This window comes from Mustelus asterias, unplaced genomic scaffold (assembly GCF_964213995.1).
Source record: "Mustelus asterias unplaced genomic scaffold, sMusAst1.hap1.1 HAP1_SCAFFOLD_326, whole genome shotgun sequence".
Classification (NCBI taxonomy): domain Eukaryota; kingdom Metazoa; phylum Chordata; class Chondrichthyes; order Carcharhiniformes; family Triakidae; genus Mustelus; species Mustelus asterias.
Window position 1 is genome coordinate 433,887 of NW_027590288.1, and position 15,383 is coordinate 449,269.

General features: G+C 51.0%; 1 protein-coding gene across 1 annotated transcript in view; it reads right to left on the reverse strand.

Moving 5' to 3' along the window:
* The window catches only part of smad10a (SMAD family member 10a), a 96,176-nt gene extending 86,764 nt beyond the window's left edge, over window positions 1-9,412 (reverse strand). The window contains exon 1 of the mRNA XM_078204411.1: window positions 9,331-9,412. The gene's annotated coding sequence lies outside the window, so the exon portion shown is untranslated. The remainder of the gene's footprint in view (window positions 1-9,330) is intronic.
* Between the last annotated feature and the right edge of the window lie 5,971 nt (window positions 9,413-15,383).

Here is a 15,383-nt window from a genome sequence, read left to right on the forward strand (position 1 = left end):
GCATTAATCAGGTGAGGGGGGAAACACCATTCTTTCTGCCGACAAGGTTCTGATTTTTGTCATGAGTATCCTGTACGGTTACATTTTCATAGAATTATAGAATCCTTACAGTGCAGAAGGAGGCCATTCGGCCCATTGAGTCTGCACCGACAACAATCCCACCCAGGCCCCATATAACCCCACATATTTACCCCACTAATCCCGACAACCTACGCATCCCGGGACACTAAGGGGCAATTTAGCATGACCAATGCATCTAACCAGCACAACTTTGGAGTGTGGGAGGAAACCGGAGCACCCGGAGAAAACCCACGCAGACACGGGGAGAACATGCAGACTCCACACAAACAGTGACCCGAGGCTGAAATCGAACTCAGGTCCCTGGAGCTGTGAAGCAGCAGTGCTAACCACTGTGCCACCCATTGCTTTTACAGTAGGGACCACATTCTTTCCAGAAGTGCAGTAGCTCCGTGGAAATGTGACAAATACCAGATCACAAGTCTGCAACCATGAATTCCAAAATGGCAATTTCCCCTGTCCCCTGCCTCATGACATGCAGGGAGGGGGGAGACAGTGGCGTAGTGGTAATGTTACTGGACTAGTAATCCAGGCTAACGTTCTGGGGACACGAGTTCAAATCCCACCAGCGCTGAATCAGAATCACTAATGCCCCCTTTAGGAAAAGGAAATCTGCCGCCCTTACCCGGTCTGGCCTACACGTAACTCCAAACTCACATCGATGCAGTTGATTCTTAACTGCCCTTTGAAATGGCTCAGCAATTCAAGGGGTAATTAGGGATGGGCAACAGACGTTGGCCTTGCCAGAGGTGTCCACACCCCGTGAAACCGTACTGACATAACTAAATACGAATTTAGTGTTAAAAAGATAAATCAAAAATTGGAATTAAATCATTAAATTAAGAGTGGATTCCGAACATGGGTGAGGGTATCACAGAAAAGACAGAAAGAGAATCAGTAAGGATAGGCAACAACACCTCCTCCACCATCATCCTCAACACCGGTGCCCCACAAGGCTGTGTCCTCAGCCACCTACTATACTCCTTATACACCTATGACTGTGTGGCCAGATTCTCCTCCAATTCGATATTCAAGTTTGCTGACAACACCACCGTAGTGGGTCAGACCTCAAACAATGACCAGACGGAGTACAGGAAAGAGATAGAGAATCTGGTGAACTGGCGCGGCGACAGTAATCTCTCCCTCAACGAGGCTTTGGAGAGGGTGCAGAAAAGATTTACCAGGATGTTGCCTGGTATGGAGGGCATTAGCTATGAGGAGAGGTTGGAGAAACTTGGTTTGTTCTCACTGGAACGACGGAGGTTGAGGGGAGACCTGATAGAAGTCTACAAGATTATGAGGGGCATGGACAGAGTGGGAAGTCAGAAGCTTTTTCCCCCAGAGTGGAAGAATCACTGACTAGGGGGCAGAGGTTTAAGGTGCGAGGGGCAAGGTATAAAGGAGATGTACGAGGCAGATTTTTTACACAAAGGGTGGTGGGTGCCTGGAACTCGTTGCCGGGGAGGTAGTGGAAGCGGAAACGGTAGTGACTTTTAAGGGGCGTCTTGACAAATTCATGAATAGGATGGGAATAGAGGGATATCGTCCCCAGAAGGGTAGGGCAGCATGGTCGGTGCAGGCTTGGAGGGCCGAAGAGCCTGTTCCTGTGCTGTAATTTTCTTTGTTCTTTGTCAACAAAACGAAAGAGATTGTCATCAACTTCAGGAAGCATAGAGGAGAACGTGTCCTTGTCTACATCAACGGGGACGAAGTAGAAAGGGTCGAAAGCTTCAAGGTTTTAGGTGTCCAGATCACCAGCAACCTGTCCCGGTCCCCCCATGCCGACACTATAGTTAAGAAAGCCCACCAACGCCTCTACTTTCTCAGAAGACTAAGGAAATTTGGCATGTCAGCTAGGACTCTCACCAACATTTACAGATGCACCATAGAAAGTATTCTTTCTGGTTGTATCACAGCTTGGTATGGCTCCTGCTCTGCCCAAGACTGCAAGGAACTACAAAAGGTTGTGAATGTAGCCCAATCCATCACGCAAACCAGCCTCCCATCCATTGACTCTGTCTACACTTCCCGCTGCCTTGGCAAAGCAGCCAGCATAATTAAGGACCCCACGTACCCCGGACATTCTCTCTTCCACCTTCTTCCGTCGGGAAAAAGATACAAAAGTCTGATGTCACGTACCGACCGACTCAAGAACAGCTTCTTCCCTGCTGCTGTCAGACTTTTGAATGGACCTACCTCGCATTAAATTGATCTTTTTCTACACCCTGGCTATGACTGTAACACTACATTCTGCACTCGCTCCCTTCCTTCTCTATGAACGGTATGCTTTGTCTGTATAGTGCACAAGAAACAATACTTTTCACTGTCTGCTAATACATCTGACGATAATAAATCAAATCAGTCTGTTTGCTGACAACACCACTTTGACATACCCCCTCCCCACTTGTGACTAAGTGCATGGCCACCACACATCCCCCAACAAGACAGCTGGGACCAGTAATTTGGAGTCGCAGGAAGCACAGTGCCAATCCACATCAAGTTACAACAACTTACATTTCTGTTGTGCATTTAACAGAGAACAAAAGTTTGCTGAACTAAAGGAGGTGGCATTGGAGCAGCCAAAGAAAGTCACAAAGGTGAAAAGCACAGATGTTGAAGAGGGCCTTGGAGTTGGAGAGGCAATGGGAGGGATTCCAAAGTGTGGGGCCCGGGCACCTGAAAGAATTTGAGCCAATGGTGTGGCAAAGTGCAGATAATTAAAAGGCAAAAGTCATGACACGGAGTTTGGCAGTGGGATCGTAGAGCTGGACAAGAGTGGGATATTACAACATCCCCGGGGTAACTAAAAGCACCTTATTTTACCTCCATTTCATCCTGATACAGAAGTTTTAGCACATTTAGCATGGAGCCAACATCTCTTGAATCCATTTTTATGTTTCGGGTTCTCTGTGGCAGGAGATTTCTCTCCTGTGATTCATGTTTTCTGTTCCTAGCTCCCTCTCTCATCAGGGACATCTTCTTGTGAAGTTAATCCTGGCAGCGGTGGGATTCAAACCCATGCCCCCGAAGAGACTGGAGCCTTAATCCAGCACCTTAGACCGCTCGGCCATGCTACCGGCTGCTCTCTCTCATCAGGGACCTGTGTTAATTCGATATTAATTGTGTACAGGTGGTGGGCCTCAACTAGTAATTCATTTGAATCCCTGTAAATAGACACAGACTGAAACTATGGTTTTCGGTTAGGAGATGTTTGCTTGTAATATTTAACCATAAATAGACACAAAAGATGTCAAAATTGACTCTTTATTCTTCACTGACTGGTTTTCAGGATTATAACCACCTGTCCCCTTCCCATTTTTGATCTTTTTCTGTTTCCAGCTTGAAGGGGGAAAAGATTAAAGCCAATTTTCCACATGGTAAATACAACTCCATTTCTTTCACATATTTATTTGGTTCTCGATTATCATCCTGCTCTTTCAGCTTAAGTCTGAGCAAAGAAAGAATTTCAACATTGTGTCAGTGCCAGCGATCACACTCATCCTATTTCCTTGCTCTTCAAGAATTTATCCACTTTCCTCTGAAATAACCACTTGCAGCAATTCCACATTCTAAAAATCCACTGCTTGGAAAATGTCGTTAACCACCACAGCCTTTACACTACACTTACATTGAGAGACAGACAGAAATTATAACGTGGAAAAGGTGTTTAGCCTAAGCAGTGTGTTGACACTTAATCCAACACACAAATCTGAATCCCTTGTGCCCAGATCCCTTTAGCTCAAGTATCCATCTAACCTATTCTTCAGTCTTGCTATGACCTCTGCTTCAGTCTCTAAGCTGGTAGCACATTCCATGGACTCTCAACCTTGTGTGAAAAGTTTTCTCTTGCTCTGTCCTCTACACCGGAATCCTGTCATTCTAAGAACAAAGAAAATTACAGCACAGGAACAGGCCCTTCGGCCCTCCAAGCCTGCAGCGACCACGCTCCCTACCCTTCCGGGTACGATATCCCTCTATTCCCATCCTATTCATGTATTTGTCAAGACGCCCCTTAAAACTCACCATCGTGTCCACTTCCACTGCCTCCCCCGGCAACGAGTTCCAGGCACCCACTACTCTCTGTGTAAAAAATCTGCCTACATCTCCTTTAAACCTTGCCCCTCGCACCTTAAACCTGTGCCCCCTAGTAATTGACTCTTCCACCCTGGGAAAAAGCTTCTGACTATCCACTCTGTCCATGCCTCTCATTAATCTTGTAGACTTCTATCAGGTAGCTAGACCCTTCATCACTGCAATTAATCTGTTCCTCGGTTCCATTATTTTATTATGTCAAAATTCTATCAAATAATCTGCATTCCAATGCAGACATCCTCAATTTATCAAACCTTTATCCAAGTTTGCATTTCTTTGCACCAGACAGCGTTTAGTGAATATGATCAAGTTCCAAGATGGGTTTCTGGCTACATAAGTGCCCCATCACTCGGGCCCGTCTACGTTCATCTCTACAACACAGGCAGATGCCTCAGGCCATTGAAAACCTTCACTGTTGCTTTTACATCAACTTCACTTTTCCACAGCACTCCCAGCCAGCCTTCCACATTCGATCCTCCACAATTCTGCCCAATCCTACTTACATCCAAGTTTCACTTGCTCACGTACACTGGCTTCCGGTTTTAAAACTTGTTCAGATCCGTTTCCGTATCACTCTTCACCATCATTTAAGGCTGAGATGGATAGATTTTCCATCAGGAAGGGAATCCAGGGTTACAGGGAAAGGGTAGGAAAGTGGACATGAGGAATGTTACATCAGCCACGGTCCAAATGAATGGCAGAACAGGCTCAAAGGGCCAAACAATCGACTCCTGTTCCTCTTTCTTTTGGTCTCTTATTAACTCGAGCCCTCAACAACGCTGCATTTCTCCAACTATAACCTCTTGTGCACCCTCCTTCAGTTCCTGAATTTCCCTCTCATCCGACAAGGCGCTTCCAAAATCCTACCTCTTTGTCCTACTATCACCTTCCCTGATGCAGTGTCACAGTCCTTTTTGTCTGGTACACTCCAGCAAAGGCACGGAATGCATTTTTTTTTACAGTGAAGGTGCAATGGCAACAAAAAGGGGAAGAAACAATGAGAGGTGTAAATGCTGAACCGAAAGAGGGTGAATTCCAGGCAATTGGAAGTAGATCTGGCCACGCTGGATTGGAATCAAGGATCATCAGGTGAAATAGTAAATTATAACTCCATGGAGATAGTTCAGCTATAGTCTTAACACAATTTTAATGCAAAGGATGGTCAGATATCCAAATCTGCGGGGACAGGGTGCAGGGAAGGGGAGACCGGAGATGGATGGATGGACGGCCAAAAAGAGGGCAGCAGAACAGGGGTCAGAACCACGAGGAAATGTGGAATTCATTACCACAGGAAGTAGTTGATGCCAAAACATTGAATGTATTCAGGAGGCGGCTGGATATAGCACTTGGGGCGAACGGGATCAAAGGTTATGGGGAGAAAGCAGGATTAGGCTATTGAGTTGGATGATCAGCCATGATCGTGATGAATGGCAGAGCAGGCTCGAAGGGCCGAATGGCCCACTCCCACTGAATGCGAGGGGTGGGTGAAAGCAGGGTCACACGAGGGGTGGGGTAGGCACAAGGACACAGATTTTGGTTCTCAGTCACTCTCCTATGGCGGTTGGGTGAACAACAAAAAACAAGACAGATTGACAGGTTGGGTGGGTCAGACAGAACGAGGGGTTCAGCAAGAGGCACATGTGGGGTACCCTGCGCACTTACTATTGTCTTGGGGGTGCAGAGATTGAGAGGCTGGGGCTTCAGGGGGCACATCTGTGAGGTTGAGGGGGAGGGGAGTTTAGTTTGTGGGGAGAGGTTTTGATGAGAGTTTTTTGCGGGAAGTTTGGGGAAAATTGTGTTGTGGGCGGGATTAGTGAGGTGGGGATTTGGGGGTCGGGGCTGAAATTAGCGGTTCCCATCCCCGCTCTGGGTCTGAGGTATCGGGAGCGATGTATCGGTGGGGGGGGGGGGGGGGGGGGGGGAGGTATTGGTTTGGGGGGGGGGGGCGGTGAGGTATCGTTCTGAGGGGGGGTTGAGGTATCGGTCTGAGGGGGGGGAGGGGGGGGAGGTATCGGTCTGGGGGGGGGGGGTGAGGTAACAGTCTGGCAGGGGAAGGGGGGGATGAGGTATCGGTCTGGGGGGGGGGGGAGGGGGGATGAGGTATCGGTCTGGGGGGGGAGGGCGGATGAGGTATCGGTCTGGGGGGGAGGGGGGATGAGGTATCGGTCTGCGGAGGGGAAGAGGGGGGGATGAGGTATCAGTCTCGGGGGGGGGATGAGGTATCAGTCTGGGGGGGGGGGGGGATGAGGTATCGGTCTTGGGGGGGGGGAGGTATCGGTCTTGGGGGGGGGGAGAGAGGTATCGGTCTTGGGGGGGGGGAGAGAGGTATCGGTCTGGGGGGGGGGGGGGGGAGGTATCGGTCTGGGGGGGGGGGGGGGAGGTATCGTTTGGGGGGGGAGGTATCGGTCTGGGGGGGGGGAGGTATCGGTCTGAGGAGGGGGGGAGGTATCGGTCTGGGGGGGGGGGGAGGTATCGGTCTGGGGGGGGGGGGGAGGTATCGGTCTGGGGGGGGGGGGGGGGAGGTATCGGTCTGGGGGGGGGGAGGTATCGGTCTGGGGGGGGGGAAGGTATCGGTCTGGGGGGGGGGGGGGGGGGGGGGGAGGTATCGGTCTGGGGGGGGGGGGGAGGTATCGGTCTGGCGGGGGGGGAGGTATCGGTCTGGCGGGGGGGGAGGTATCGGTCTGGGGGGGGGGGGGGTGGTATCGGTCTGGGGGGGGGGGGAGAGGTATCGGTCTGGGGGGGGGAGAGGTATCGGTCTGGGGGGGGGGGGGGAGAGGTATCGGTCTGGGGGGGGGGGGGGGAAAGAGGTATCGGTCTGGGGGGGGAGGTATCGGTCTGGGGGGGGAGGTATCGGTCTGGGGGGGGGGAAGAGGTATCGGTCTGGGGGGGGGGGGGGAAGAGGTATCGGTCTGGGGGGGGGGAGGTATCGGTCTGGGGGGGGGAGGTATCGGTCTGGGGGGGGAGGTATCGGTCTGGGGGGGGAGGTATCGGTCTGGGGGGGGGGGAAGATGTATCGGTCTGGGGGGGGGGGGAGGTATCAGTCTGGGGGGGGGGAGGCATCGGTCTGGGGGGGGGGGGAGGTATCGGTCTGGGGGGGGGGGGAGGTATCGGTCTGGGGGGGGGGGGGGGGGAGGTATCGGTCTGGGGGGGGGGGAGGTATCGGTCTGGGGGGGGAGGTATCGGTCTGGGGGGGGGGGGGAGGTATCGGTCTGGGGGGGGGGGGGAGGTATCGGTCTGGGGGGGGGGGGAGGTATCGGTCTGGGGGGGGGGGGGGAGGTATCGGTCTGGGGGGGGGGGGGGAGGTATCGGTCTGGGGGGGGGGGAGGTATCGGTCTGGGGGGGGGGGGGAGGTATCGGTCTGGGGGGGGCGGTATCGGTCTGGGGGGGTGGAGGTATCGGTCTGGGGGGGGAGGTATCGGTCTGGGGGGGGGGGGGGAGGTATCGGTCGGGGGGGGGGGAGGTATCGGTCTGGGGGGGGGCGGGAGGTATCGGTCTGGGGGGGGGGGGCGGGAGGTATCGGTCTGGGGGGGGGGCGGGAGGTATCGGTCTGGAGGGGGGGGGGGGTATCGGTCTGGGGGGGGGGGGAGGTATCGGTCTGGGGGGGGGGGGAGGTATCGGTCTGGGGGGGGGGGGGGAGGTATCGGTCTGGGGGGGGGGGGGAGGTATCGGTATGGGGGGGGGGGAGGTATCGGTATGGGGGGGGAGAGGTATCGGTCTGGGGGGGGGGGGGGGGGGGGAGGTATCGGTCTGGGGGGGGGGGGGGGGGGGAGGTATCGGTCTGGGGGGGGTGGGGGAGGTATCGGTCTGGGGGGGGGAGGTATCGGTCTGGGGGGGGGGGGAGGTATCGGTCTGGGGGGGGAGGTATCGGTCTGGGGGGGGGAGGTATCGGTCTGGGGGGGGGTTGAGGTATCGGTTTGGGCGGGGGAGGGTGGGTGAGGTATCAGTTTGGGGGGAGGGGGGTGAGGTATCGGTTTGGGAGGGGGAGGGGGGGGATGAGGTATCAATTTGGGGGGGAAGGGGGGTGAGGTATCGGTTTGGGGGGGAGAGAGGTATCGGTTTGGGGGGGGAGAGAGGTATCGGTTTGGGGGGGAGAGAGGTATCAGTTTGGGGGGGAGAGGTATCGGTTTGGGGGGGAGAGGTATCGGTTTGGGGGGGAGAGGTATCGGTTTGGGGGGGGAGAGGTATCGGTTTGGGGGGGGGAGAGGTATCGGTTTGGGGGGGGAGGTATCGGTTTGGGGGGGGGAGGTATCGGTTTGGGGGGGGGAGGTATCGGTTTGGGGGGGGGAGGTATCGGTTTGGGGGGGGGAGGTATCGGTTTGGGGGGGGGAGGTATCGGTTTGGGGGGGGGAGGTATCGGTTTGGGGGGGGGAGGTATCGGTTTGGGGGGGGAGAGGTATCGGTTTGGGGGGGGGAGGTATCGGTTTGGGGGGGGGAGGTATCGGTTTGGGGGGGGGAGGTATCGCTTTGGGGGGGGGGGGGGGAGGTATCGGTTTGGGGGGGGGGGGGGAGGTATCGGTTTGGGGGGGGGGGAGGTATCGGTCTGGAGGGGGGGGGTGGTATCGGTCTGGAGGGGGGGGTGGTATCGGTCTGGAGGGGGGGGGAGGTATCGGTCTGGAGGGGGGGGGGAGGTATCGGTCTGGGGGGGGGAGGTATCGGTCTGGGGGGGGGGAGGTATCGGTCTGAGGGGGGGGGAGGTATCGGTCTGGGGGGGGGAGGTATCGGTCTGGGGGGGGGGGGGAGGTATCGGTCTGGGGGGGGGGAGGTATCGGTCTGGGGGGGGGGAGGTATCGGTCTGGGGGGGGAGGTATCGGTCTGGGGGGGGGGGAGGTATCGGTCTGGGTGGAGGGGTGAGGTATCGGTCTGAGGGGGGGTGAGGTATCGGTTTAGGGGGGGAGGGGTTGAGGTATCGGTTTGGGGGGGGGGGAAGGGGGGGGGGAGGTATCGGTTTGGGGGGGTGAAAGAGGGGGGGAGGTATCGGTTTGGGGGGATAGGGGGGTGAGGTATCGGTTTGGGGGGAGGTATCAAGATTGTCAATAATCAAAGCGCCGCTTCCCGGCCCGGGGTATCGGTCGATACTAATCGGTTCTGAACCCGTGGCGCGCGGGGGGGGGGGGGGGGGGGGGTCCGCCATTGCCGCTCTCTCCCCCCTCACTCACTCACCGCTCCCGCCGCTGTCCGATTCCGATTCTAATCGCTCCGCCGCCTCGCGCACCAACAACAACAAACACTGCGCCTGCGCCGCCGCCGCATGGGGCGCCAGGCCGCTCCACCAATCAGCGCCCATCTCTCATCCCCCTGTCCGCCGCCAGCCAATCACAAACCGGTTGTCAGGCGCCCCTGACCAATCACGGTCAGCCTTACATCCCGCCCCAGGACCTGACGTCACGCGCCTAACGGCTGATGACGAGATAAAGGGGGGGCGGGGCCGGGCCTGCGCAGTGGAGCGGCGCGCTGGAGGCCATTCAGCCCATCGTGGCTTGCCCACATCACTGAGTTGCCAATCTGCCACTTTATAACCCCGCACGTTCTTCCTTTTCCGTCTCAATTTAATCTACCCGCACCAGACCACCAGCCACTAGTATGAGACCATAAGAAAAAGGAGCAGAATTGGGCCATTCAGCCCATCCAGTCTGCCCCACCATTCAATCATGGTTGGTACATTTCTCACCCCCATTTATTAAATATGTATTCCAGAACTCTGAAGAAGAGTCATACCCACTCCAGACTTCACCCAATGAAGGAACAGCGCTCCGAAAGCTTGTGATTTCAAATAAACCTGTTGAACTATAACGTGGTGTCGTGTGACCTCTCATCTTGTCCACCCCAGTCCAACACCAACATTTCCACATCACTGCAAACTTTAATTTTGTTTCTCTCTCTCTCCAGGGACCTGCTGAGTTTATCCATGTTTGTTTTGGTTTTCATTCTAGAATTTAAATGCTCATTGTCCAATAAAGTTTCATAGAATCCTGACAGTGCAGAAGGAGACCATTGGGCCCACCAAGTCTGTACCAACCACAATCCCACCCAGACCCTATTCCTGTAACCCCATGCACTTACCCTAGCTAGTCCCCCTGACACTAAAGGGTAATTTAGCATGGCCAATCCACCTAACCCGCACGTCTTTGGACTGTGGGAGGAAACCAGAGCACCCGGAGGAAACCCACGCAGACACAGGAGGAATGTGCAGACTCTGCACAGACAGTGACCCAAGCCGGGAATTGAACCCAGGTCCCTGGTGCTGTGAGGCAGCAGTGCTAACCACTGTGCAACCGTGCCGCCCACGTTTCTCATCCCATCGATTTTGCTTCTTTTACAAATTACTTCAAATCTGTACCCTCCCATTCTCAATCTACTCTGAAGTGCGATTCATCTTTTCCTATCCACTCTATTGACGCTCCTCTCTTCTCCAATGAAAACTGCCCCAACTTGTGCAACCACAATGAATCACTTCACATTTCTCTATATTGACCTTCATCTGTCACCTGTGCACCCATTCCACCAACATCATCCAGCCAAGCCCTGGATAGTAAAGGGGCATGTTCATTCACAGAATATTTAAGTTAAAGTAAAATGCTGTGGCTGCTGGAAATTTGATGTGAAATACTCAGCAGTTCTGACAGTATCTTCAGAAGACTCATATTCAACTCAAAACATTGACTCAGCTTCTCTCTCTCTGGAGTATTAATGTTTGGCTGGCTCAGTTGTGCAAGTAAGAGCACACTAACAGCAATGAAATAATACCAATTAAGCCTATTTATTGAGATATATTAACCAACTGTGGATTAGTGCTATGGGACCTGAGTCGTGCAGCGCTCACAATATTGGTACACACACCTTTATACCCCACAACAGGTCACAAGAGAGAACAGTAAGACAGGGAGCCAAAGGGCTTCCTCCTGAAGTGTCACTTTTTAATTCATTCACAGGTTGCCAGTGTCACTGGTGACGAGTAGTTATTGTCCATCCCTAATTGCCCTTGAGAGAGTGGCAGTGAGTTGCTGCAGTCCACATGTTGGAGGTACAATCACAATGATGTGAGGAAACGAATTCCAGGATTTGGCCAAGTGGCAGTGAAGAAATTGCAAAAGAGTTCCAAGTCTGAATGTGTTATATAGAATATTTTATGTCATCAGCTCGATACATATTGCAGAATAACGTCATCTGCCAGACATACGTATGTATTGAACCTTTTGAAAAGAAGGCTTTTGCTAAGCAAAGGACGCTTGCCTGCAGCTGCTACTGATGTATTTGTGAAGGTCACATGCAGTTTTATGGAGGCAGAATCTATGGAGCTTTCAAGAGATGATGGCTAAGATGACTTCCAAAAGAAACCAGAGAGGTCTTGCGATCCCACTTTTGGAAGTAAAATATACTGGCAACAAAACTGCTATAGGGAAAACTGCCTTACTCTCCCTCTTTTTCTAAAACCTCTCTCATCAAAGCTGAGCTGTGATTTGCAAACCCACCAGAAAGCTTCATTGCTGCAAAGAGTTCTTAAAGCAGGATTTTGAACCAACTCCACCATCACCAAGGGGGAAAAGAAATCAATCAGCCACGACCGATCCAGTGATAATCTTAAGTAGCAGCATAGAGTCAGAGAGGTTTACAGCATGGAAACAAGCCTTTCGGCCCATTTTGTCCATGCCACCCAGTTTTTCCCACTACGCTATTCCCAATTGCCCGCATTTGGCCCATATCCCTCTATACCCATCTAACTGTCTAAATGCTTTTTAAAAGACAAAATTGTACCTGCCTCTACTACTACCTTTTGCATCTCTTCCCTCTCACCCTAAACCTATGCCCTCTAGTGTTAGCTAGATAGTCGACATCTTTTCCCAAAGGTAGGGGAGTCTAAGACTAGAGGGCATAGGTTTAGGGTGAGAGGGAAGAGATGCAAAAGGGTCCAGAGGGGCAATTTTTTCACAGAGGGTGGTGAGTGTGTGGAACAAGCTGCCAGAGGTAGTAGTAGAGGCAGTCACGGGCATTCAGCCTCTGATCTTCGGGTAAGCATTCTCCAAGGCAGCCTTCATGACATACGACAACACAGAGTCGCTGAGCAGAGACTGATAGCCAAGTTCCACACACATGAGGACGGCCTTAACCGGGGTCTTGGATTCATGTCACGCTATTTGTAACCCCACGACTTGCCTGGGCTTGCAAAATCTCACTAACTGTCTTGTCTAGAGACAATACACATCTCTTTAACCTGTGCTTGGCCCTCTCTCCACTCACATTGTCTGTACCTTTCAGACTTGATTACCTGTAAAGACTCGCATTCTAACCATTATCTTGTAAATTGAGTTTGCGTCTTTGTATGCCCTGTTTGTGAACACAAGTCCTCACTCACCTGATGAAGGAGTGAGACTTTGAAAGCTTGTGCGACCAAATGAACCTGTTGGACTTTAACCTGGTGTTGTGAGACTTCTTGCTGTGGTCAATTTATACGCAGGGTATGTGAAAAAATGCGATTTCTGGGGGCACAAAAATGGGGCCATCTTATATGCCCCAATCTATGGTAAGCAAACTTAGAAGGGAACTGATGAAGGTCAACAGTACTAAAGAAAATCATGAAAAATATGGAAAGTAAACATGGCAGATTAGAAGAGTAAAATAGATTACAAAAATGTTAGCAAATAATTTAAAAATAAAATGGTAAGAGCTTTATAATCATATTAGAGACAACTAAAAAGAGATGACATGACCACACTACAAAGGAAGCAATATAGGACAAATGTTAAAGATAAGCTGAAAATATTAAATATTTTGCATCAATTTTGGTAACCATAGCAGCAACAAGAATGTAATTGCTCTAGAAAAGAATGTAGGAAAATTATTTCCTAATGTATAAAAGGAATTGATTCTGTCTCCCCTCTTCAGCAGTCTTCCCCTGGATCCATCCGCAGCATGCCCCCAACATAATCACTATATCTTCTCCATCGGCTTCTCCTCCTTTCCTGCAAGGTCAACTTTGACGTACCCTATCCCTGGCCTTCCTAGAATGGTAAGAAGTCTCACAACACCAGGTTAAAGTCCAACAGGTTTATTTGGTAGCACGAGCTTTCGGAGCGCTGCCCCTTCATCAGGTGAGTGGGAGTTGGGTTCACAAACAGAGCATATAAAGACACAAACTCAATTTACAAGATAATGGTTGGAATGCGAGTCTTTACAGGTCATCAAGTCTTAAAGGTACAATGTGAGTGGAAGGTTAAGCACAGGTTAAAGAGATGTGTATTGTCTCCAGCCAGGACAGTTAGTGAGATTTTGCAAGCCCAGGCAAGTCGAGGGGGTTACAGATAGTGTGACATGAACCCAAGATCCCAGTTGAGGCCCCGAATGGGGCATTTTGAAAAATTCGAGGTAATCAGGCAGAGTTAACACGGCTTTGTCAAAGAGAAATCATGTTTGACCAATTTATTCGAGTTCTTTGAAGAATTAACATATGCTCTAGATAAAGGGGAACTGGTTAATGCACTGTACTTAGATTTCCCGACAACATTTGATAAGGTGACACATCAAAGATCATTGCAGAAATAAAAGCTCATGGAGTAGTAGATAATATAGCATATAAAAGATTGGTTAGTTGAGCAGAAACAGAAAGCAAGCATAAACGGGTCTTTTTCTAGTTGGCAAGATGTAATGAGTGGTGTGCCACAGGGATCAGTGCTGTAACTTCAACTTCTTAGTTTATATGAATGACTTGGATGAAGGGACCGATGACATGGTGGCTAAACTTTCTGATGACACCAAGATAGGTAGGAAAGTAAATTAGAAGAGAACATAAAGGAGGCTACAAGGGAATTCAGATAGGTTAAGTGAATGGGCAAAGGTCTAGCAAATGGGAGTATAATGTGGGAAAATGTGAAATTGCCCATTTTGGCAGGAAGAATGAAAAAGATGCATATTATCTAAATGGTGGGAGATTGCACAACTCAGATGCAGAGGGATCTGGGTATCCCAGTGCATGAATTACAAAACACTAGTATGCAGGCACAGCAAGTAATTAGGAAACCTAATAGTGTTGAGGGAGCCTGAGAATCATCGAAGACTCCCTCGACAGATCAATACTGTATGCAGTACTTCAGATTGGTCTCACCAATGCCCTGTATAACTGAAGTATAATCTCCCACTTTTGTATTCAATTCCATTATTTAGGGATAAGAAGAAAATTACAGCACAGGAACAGGCCCTTCGGCCCTCCAAGCCTGCACCAATCATGCTGCTCGACTGAACTAAAACACCCTACCCTTCCGGGGACCATATCCCTCTATTCCCATCCTATTCATGTATTTGTCAAGACGCCCCTTAAAACTCACTACCGTATCCGCTTCCACTACCTCCCCTGGCAACGAGTTCCAGGCACCCACTACTCGCTGTGTACAAAATCTGCCTCGCACTTTAAACCTGTGCCCCCTAGTAATTGACTCTTCCACCCTGGGAAAAAGCTTTTGACTATCCACTCTGTCCATGCCTCTCATAATCTTGTAGACTTCTATCAGGTTGCCCCTCAACCTCTGTCACTCCAGTGAGAACAAACCAAGTTTCTCCAACCTCTCCTCATGGCTAATGCCCTCCATACCAGGAAACATCCTGGTAAATCTTTTCTGTATCCTCTCCAAAGCCTCCACATTCTTCTGGTAGTGTGGCGACCAGAATTGAACACTATATTCCAAGTGCAGCCTAACTAAGGTTCTATAAAGCTGCAACATGACTTGCCAATTTTTAAACTCAATACCCCGGCCGATGAAGGCAAGCATGCCGTATGCCTTCTTGACTACTTTCTCCACCTGCATTGCCACTTTGTGCCCTGTGTACCTGTACACCCAGATCCCTCTGCCTATCAATACTCTTAAGGGTTCTGCCATTTACTGTATATTTCCTATCTGTATTAGACCTTCCAAAATGCATTACCTCACATTTGTCCGGATTAAACTCCATCTGCCATCTCTTCGCCCAAGTCTCCAGCTGATCTATATCCTGCTGTATCCTCTGATGGTCCTCATTGCTATCCGCAAATCCACCAACCTTTGTGTCGTCCGCAAACTTACTAATCAAACCAGTTACATTTTCCTCCAAATCATTTATATATATTACAAACAGCAAAGGTTCCAGCACTGATCCCTGAGGGACGCCACTTGTTACAGGCCTCCATTCAGAAACGCACCCTTGCACTGCTACCCTCTGTCTTCTTTGTAAATTATTGATGTAAATTG